Below are 8,330 nucleotides of genomic sequence, written 5' to 3' on the forward strand. Positions count from 1 at the left end.
TTTTATTACATTTCTACCACCAAAAGGGCTTGTAAGTCAGGACTTGAAGTTGAACCTAAACATTCTTACAAGTTTGTTGTTAGTGTAAGTAGTAGTCCACCAAAGAAACCTGCCAATACTTGTATTGTCAATGTATCTTTGGAGAGAATAAAAGTTTTTTTATTACATTTCTACCACCAAAAGGGCTTGTAAGTCAGGACTTGAAGTTGAACCTAAACATTCTTACAAGTTTGTTGTTACCAGTGTAAGTAGTAGTCCACCAAAGAAACCTGCCAATACTTGTATTGTCAATGTATCTTTGGAGAGAATAAAAGTTTTTTTATTACATTTCTACCACCAAAAGGGCTTGTAAGTCAGGACTTGAAGTTGAACCTGAACATTCTTACAAGTTTGTTGTTACCAGTGTAAGTAGTAGTCCACCAAAGAAACCTGCCAATACTTGTATTGTCAATGTATCTTTGGAGAGAATAAAAGTTTTTTTATTACATTTCTACCACCAAAAGGGCTTGTAAGTCAGGACTTGAAGTTGAACCTAAACATTCTTACAAGTTTGTTGTTAGTGTAAGTAGTAGTCCACCAAAGAAACCTGCCAATACTTGTATTGTCAATGTATCTTTGGAGAGAATAAAAGTTTTTTTATTACATTTCTACCACCAAAAGGGCTTGTAAGTCAGGACTTGAAGTTGAACCTAAACATTCTTACAAGTTTGTTGTTACCAGTGTAAGTAGTAGTCCTCCAAAGAAGAAACCTGCCAATACTTGTATTGTCAATGTATCTTTGGAGAGAATAAAAGTTTTTTTATTACATTTCTACCACCAAAAGGGCTTGTTTTATTATATCTTTTCCTTACTATTGTCTACTGAGGAAGACCAGAGTGACTGGTCGAAAGCTCTAGGTGAGAGTATTTTTTTGTGTTGGACGAAAAGTTTTAACTTTAAACATGTAACTACCAACACAGATGGACTTTCATGATAGTAAACGAAAACCTGCACTTCATCAAAACCTTACGATTGACTTTGTCTTTTTTCCATAGAAATTTAAAGAATAATAACATTATTGAGACATGTATCTGGAGGTGTTAGTGCACCCAGCACATATAACAGTTGCGATGCAACTAAGCTAAGTTTGATAACAATAATTTTTTCCCAAAATACATTGCTTGCAAGTGTTTTGCCTTCCTAATTATTTCCAGCTAGTCTATCTTCTGACATACCTCATGTAAAGAGGCTGGAAAGAAATGCTGCAAGGTGCAAAGATTGCCCTTATACAATGCTTAATAATAACCTAATCTGTGGCACCCTCCCCCATTCATAATTCATCAACAAAAGACATGCTAGGCCTCTGCAAAAGTTAAGCGCAATTCACCATGACATATGACATCACCGGCGACATTAATGACCGCTCGGCCATTATGCTGACATAACCAATAGGAAATGGGGGCCTTTGGTCATCGCAATCTTGCTATATGATAATGTAAGATCAAGAAAATTCATTGAATTTAAACCTATTGAAAATTTACTGGAAAAATATTGTACAAGCGTTCCTAGAATTGGATGCAATCTGCTGTATTCCTTTGTGGATGGCTGGGTCCTCTTCTGTCTGGTTCCTGTCCGGTCAGTTTCTCCAGGACTCTTTGCTTCCTTCCCTAGGTGAGGTCCCATCTGGAAGATTGAAAAAAAGAGTAAGCTAGATATAAAACCTGAGCAGAAACATAGATCAAAGAAATTATACATTGATTAGTCACTGCCGTTGGAGACTTGTCCCTCTGAGAGGGGATATGTGTAAAGTGCCTTTCGTTGGCAAAACAGTATCCATTATCCAGAGGAGTTTGTACGGCCACCTATGGTGGCTACTTGACACTATTCAGCTGGCCTATATCAGTATATGGACACTGCCTTGTGACCATATGATCTGCTTGGAGATAACAGGCATTACACGAAAGCAGTCACTTCCTACATGTATATTTATACTAGTATTAAGGCTTACCTACATACACCTCCACTTCACACAGCGTAAGTATTCCCGCTGGCCCGGGGAGGCTTACTCCGACATACCGGCCCCAGAGCCCGCCAAAGTCGATGTAGAAGACGCCCCTGTTGGTGTAGTCGCTCCCCCACTCACCACCACACTTCTGGCTGGACGCAACCGGGTCCCCTTGCTTGAGGGCCGAACACTCCGCCATGCAATGCCACATAGTCATTAATGCAGTAATAAACACCTGTAAACATGGTATTACAGGGGGAAAGCTTTTAAAGTTGAAACATGAGAGTAAGAAGGCACATAACAATGAGATGAAATAAAAGAATTAATAGAGCTGCATCAAAAAAAAAAGAAAAACATCTGTGGTATTTGCCCATTCCTGAAATGAAAAAAAAATAGAAGATTACATAAAAAATACCTATGGTATGGAGTGAAAATATAACCATCAAAAGAGAGAGCATTTGTTGATGTCGTTATTTATTTCTTGTCATTATTATTATTTTTTCAATTTTTTTTCACTCATTTCCTCTTTTTAAAATTATTTTTCTTCATTCCTCTCTACCTCATTCACCGGGGTCTTTACCCCATTCACCAGGGGTTACTTTTTCCACCCATGTCCCAATCACTGGACAAGCTTGTGGTTTTCCACCCATGTCCCAATCACTGGACAAGCTTGTGGTTTTCCACCCATGTCCCAATCACTGGACAAGCTTGTGGTTTTCCACCCATGTCCTAATCACTGGACAAGCTTGTGGTTTTCCACCCATGTCCCAATCACCGGACAAGCTTGTAGTTTTCCTCCCTACTCCCTGATCAGTACAATAATGACCTTTAAGGACGTGCATACATGGCACTTGTGAGATTGTCTTTGGAGTATGCCTCCTCGGTATGGGATCCCCATACTGCCGAATAGGTGAGCAGGGTGCAGTGTAGAGCAGCCAGGTATGTATGTAACAGCTACAAACACACGGCCTCCGTGACAGCAATGCTCAGAGATCTGGGATGGCAGCCACTCTCTCAACGCTGCAAAACAGCTAGGCTGACCACCATGTTCAAAATCCTGCACAACACCTAATGATCTCAGTCCCCCTAACCTCTTGTCACGTCCCAGCAGCTCGATCCTCCCGCCGCACTAATCAATTGCCCTCAAGCTGCAGACCATCATGTGTAAGACCAACTACTACAGGCTCTCATTCTTCCCTCGTACCATCAAAGAGTAGAATAAACTTGAGCCTAGTGTGGCAAAGGCGGAGTCCCTCTCCCAGTTCAAAGCTAACCAGTGACGGGATTGATACAAATTCAAAGTGCTTCATGCCATTGTACCTTTTCACAGCTTATTGCGGCATCATTCATACAGCGTAAACAGCATCATGGTAACTTTCAAATGTCTGTATAACCCCACAGCTCACATTTGATGGCAATGGCAAAATACAAATATGGTCAACACAGCACCCTAATTGTTTATCATCGGGATGACGATAATGAAGTGTTTTTATCTTTGTTACTCCATGAATGATCAATGAAAGTGCCTTTCACAGTCATAGGAGCCTCATGAACTGTTCATAGCCATTTCTCATTAATAATCATGGAATCTTTTGTTTTCCTCACTTCACAGTAAATTGTCATTGAAGTCACCAAGAATGGCCGTGTGATTTCTTTCCACTGCAGACAGGTGCTGCTGTATAAACAGCTACAATAAATGATTCATGCCTTCAGCAGAAACTGGCATAAAGACACAGAATCCTACGCCAATGTCATAAATGGGATGGGAAATTCTGAGCACCTGTATACGTCAACGGTCAAAGACATACACTAAATGAGGGGAATAATTTTGTATTTATCACACTAGAAACAGCCTCACAAACACATCCACCTGACATGTTAAAACTTTAAAATGGCACCTGAGAGGATGGCACATTTTCTGACAGCCAAGTCTCGACCAGGCATATGATATCAGCTTTGACCAAACATGTAGACTTCAGACTTTCTAACTGAAAGTGAGTTACAAATCAGTATTGTGATGCACAATGTTTCATTTTGAGACTTCGTTTTCAGATCTGTTACTTGTTAGCAACATTCGTAAACAATCAAAGTGCTATCTATTTTCACTGTAGCCTGGTGCCTTACAAGTTATATATATACAGATATGCCTTTGTTCACATTTGCTGCTACAGTCAAACCTGTCTATAGTGGTCACTCAAGGGACTGGCCAAACTTGACCACTATAGACAAGTGACCACTATAGAAAGATAGCCGGCTAGTTGCCCCCCCCCCAAAAAAAACGTGACACATGCTTTCACAAGTTTCAGTACCAAAACAGAGATGTCTTTATTCTCAAACATATGAAAACATCTTGTTGTCAGTGAGTGCTTCGCGCAACCGACATACGCCACAACAAATTCCAACCATGTAAACAAGTAATTTTGTACCAAGATGCTGTTCACTTAGTTAACAGCAAAAATTGTTCTTCAGTTGCCAATTACTTTCTGTTTTCGGTCGTTTTTGAACATGAAAATGTAGCGAAAACTTTCCTTTGTTTACATCGACTTGAATTTTCTTCCGGCATGGGTTGTCTGCCTCTGCCATTATGCGAATGTGGTAGTCAACAAAAACGCTGCTCATCTCAAGCTTACATATTTATCAAAACATCCACTACAGTCTTAAATTTACATCGTACATTATTTGTAGTAATGAATGTCAAATGTTTTTATGTAATTACGCGAGACGTTAACAAAGACACAAGCGACCGCAGGAATTTCATGTCAAAACCAAGTTTCCCTTTATTTCATGCAGTCTAATTTCAGTTTACATTTTAATAATGTAGCGATTGGAAAATTATCACAAGGCTCATTATAACGGCCTTACCCCGAGGTGGGGTGGTGTTACGGCCGTGGTGCTTAGCGGGTTACAGCCAGCCGCGACCGCTATCGACGGGGTTGATAGCCGGCGGGACCAGAATGTGTTGAACAGGTGACCGCTATAGCCACAATTCTTAATGCTTACGTCAATGGGAAAAATTCAAGGGACCGGCAAATTGACTAACCGCTATGGCCAAGTGACCACTATACAGGGGTGACCGTTAGTACAAGTACGACTGTATTTCAAACAATACTGATATATCACACAAGAATAATAATGCACAGATCATATTTTTGGGATGAAGATAATGCTGAAAGAAGGAAACAACATCACCAGCCGCATGTAAATTTGCAATGTCCAGTAAATAGAAAAGTCTACTGCCTCTTTGATGCTTGGTGTTTGTGTAGGTAATGACTCAGGCAATAGTAAATTCTATGAGCAAACTCTACATTGCCCTGTGCACTTAGATGCAGGCCGTCACGAGACAACATTGCGGGGTTTATGGTTTCGCCATTTTCATAATACTCAACGTCGCGATCCTTACACAACTTCTCCAAATGCTGGTTCAAAACGATGCGTTTGGCATCGAAGTGCTTTTTGTCTAGGCAACACGCTTGACATGACTATGAATGACGTGGGGAAGCGTTCTTTTGCAATGCCGATCAACCGGTCATAGTCCCCAACGTCTTCCTCTACGGTCCTACAGCCTGGTAGGGTGAGATTGTTAGTCCCTACGTGAATAAAAACCACGTCAGCAGCATCAAAGCTAGCAGGACAGTTTTCAACGTCCGTAGCGACCTGTGAAATGTTTGCACCGCGATGGGCATACAAAACTAATGAAAAGCGCGGATTATCACACAACGGAGAGTGGTTGTCCATATATTTGCAAATCGAATCAGAGAAAACAACAACAACGGATCTCTGACCTGATGGTGCGGCGGCCGCCATATTTCCAACCGTGCGATGACCTTGGAGGTGCTCAGCTAGCGACCAGTGTCAAAACGTAACAGTGACTATTATATATCCTGTAGTGCTCCTGTCAATCTCAGCAAAACAGGATCGTGACCTAGTAACCTTACCTCACGCTGGATATGTGAAAAGATATGAAAAAATGGACTTCAATATGAGCACGGAGAGACTACTAGACGACACAGAATTCTTGTGTACGTGAGCGAGTTTCCCCGATCTGGAGTCACGTGACGTTCCTCGGAATTAACCATCTATTCTTCGGGGGTAGCACAAGTAATGTCTAAATACTCTCCAAGCAGAGGTTTGACAATATCACAAACCGTAGATAAAAAAATACCTACCAAAAATATAGTGAAGAGTATTTTTTGTCAGTTTCCGACAAAAACTTTAATAGGGTCACAATCTTCAATTCATGTGCTCTGTTAGCGTTTGGTCACAAGCTTCAATTCATGTGCTTTGTTAGCGTTTGGATGTTAGTCTCTTGTTTCAGAGGCGGAAAATCGCTACAATCGTGAGGCGGCCTCTAGTCTCTGGGGCGGAGCATCGAGCCTTTGAGTTTGAAATCTTACCGCCCAGCCAGTGGGCGGGTCCCCGTCTGTGCGCTATGATTGGGTGCCCGCGGTCTGCTAGCTATCCTGCGTGCCGTTTCTATGGCAACGTTGCCCAGTCACACGAAATCAATTCTTGATCGTCGGAAACAAAGCCAAGGGCGTAAAGAACCTTTGAATTATGCTTCGCCCCCTCTTTTGTATAATGTTTAATCTCTCTTCCGCAACTCCGTGCGTCGACCTCCCATATCTAGGAGAAGAACTTCTCGAGTGGCCGTGTTAGATTTTATATCTGAGATAGCGCAGGTCGGGTGACATCAAAAGCAGTACTTAGCAGGCCGTCCACATCGCAAGGTCAGACAAAAATTCTAGTACCAAGAAGGTTGTATTATTTTGTTATCGTTCTAAACATTATTAAGCCACTAAAATTTTCGATATTAAAATAAACATTTGATTAAAAACACTTTTCGTTTGTGCTACAGTTATCATCATGCATAATTTGGAAACAAACATGCGCTGCACCGTCTGTCTGTAAAAATCTTAGTCAACATGGTTCTCGAAAAATCCCGCGGGATATCGCCATGAATCCCGATTTGATGCTTATCCCGTGTACTGTACTGTGTTATCCCGAAAAAAGATTGAAACTGTCTGACAAAACGACAAAATGTAATGTTATACTAGTATCCATGTTAATTGTTATATCATGAGTAATAAACGTAAACAAACGCCCCCCTCCCCCTGCCCCGCACCTACATGATTACAAAGTCGACAATAGTTACGGATGAACACAATTCTGTTTAATTTATTTCCAAAACAGCAACAAGCCTAAATCGCTAAACATACGAGATTCTATCAAGTCAGGAGCTAGTAAATTATTAGAGCTTTGTTTTTAGATTTGAGCCGGCTAGTTAATTGCTAGTGTTTTTTTTTTTTTGAGCCGGCGATGACATGCAAAAAGTTAAACAAAGTCTCCCGCGTTCTGTGGAAATCTGCAGTCCTAATTGTGGATATTGAACCCAAGATCCCAATGCAATATTCTCTACTCGAGACTGGTATTCATATGACCGTATTTTACGAAGAAAAATGAAAACTTACCGCTACATTGGTCCACTGATGTCTTCTCGTGTCATACAAGGGCGGATGCCCATATTTGGAAAGCTCGGGTGTTCCTTGCGTAGTGCTAGGGTCATTGACCGCGGTTATCGAACACGCTGTTCCATTGTTCCATGGTTGTTCGAATGTTCCAAACGCGTTCTTTTTGTTCGATTTTTGGCTTAAAATGCAACTTTTTTCACCCATTTTTTGCCAATAAAATCATTTTCTGACATCTATGTTGACCAAAATGACCAAGGTTCAATGTCTAACGTACCAACCTACCAGCATGCTGAATTTCATTTTCCTCCAAGCTCTAATTACGAAAATATCTACGATTTTTAGGTGTTTGGAGAAGAGGAGGAGGAGGAGGAAATGAGCAAATATAATATGTTTTCCTTCGGTAAACATAACAAGTCAAGACAAGGTTGATGTAAATTAGTGAAGAAGCTCCTGTTGTTTCAGAACAGGAGCTTAAGTGTTGTCTGTCCTTGGGGCCAAGAGCACCAAATCCCAAGTGCCAATTTTTCCTGCTGCAAAATTGCAGATTGTATAAACTTTTCTTCTGCAATGTTGAAAATCTATCTGCAGATTGCAGACTGCAGACAGGTATTTCGAACACTGTTCAAGTGTTAGGTGTAACAAGTCGATCGGTGTAATGTAGCCACCTGCCGCCGCGCCGCGTGCCTGCGAAGTTGGTGTGTTACACCGAAGGGCAGTTATACAGGCTATACAGATACAGAAGTGGCCACATGCAGCAACTTGCAATTTGTAGGTGATTTTCAAGAATTAGGATGTAAAATTTTACAATTTGACAAGTTGAAAATATCTTTTCAAAATTGCATGTAAGAGTTTTGCTAACATGCAATTTTGCATGTAAC

General features: G+C 41.0%; 1 long non-coding RNA gene across 1 annotated transcript; it reads right to left on the reverse strand.

Annotated features, from left to right (window-relative positions):
• Nucleotides 1-241: 241 nt before the first annotated feature.
• Nucleotides 242-6,692, reverse strand: LOC109485677. The gene is made up of 2 exons (XR_002141146.1): nucleotides 1,988-6,692; nucleotides 242-1,662 (listed from the first exon to the last, which is right to left on the reverse strand). It is a non-coding gene; the product is annotated as an uncharacterized LOC109485677 (long non-coding RNA).
• Nucleotides 6,693-8,330: the final 1,638 nt, after the last annotated feature.

The sequence above is a fragment of the Branchiostoma belcheri genome, unplaced genomic scaffold, assembly GCF_001625305.1.
Source record: "Branchiostoma belcheri isolate BF01 breed outbred unplaced genomic scaffold, Haploidv18h27 scaffold776, whole genome shotgun sequence".
Taxonomy (NCBI): domain Eukaryota; kingdom Metazoa; phylum Chordata; class Leptocardii; order Amphioxiformes; family Branchiostomatidae; genus Branchiostoma; species Branchiostoma belcheri.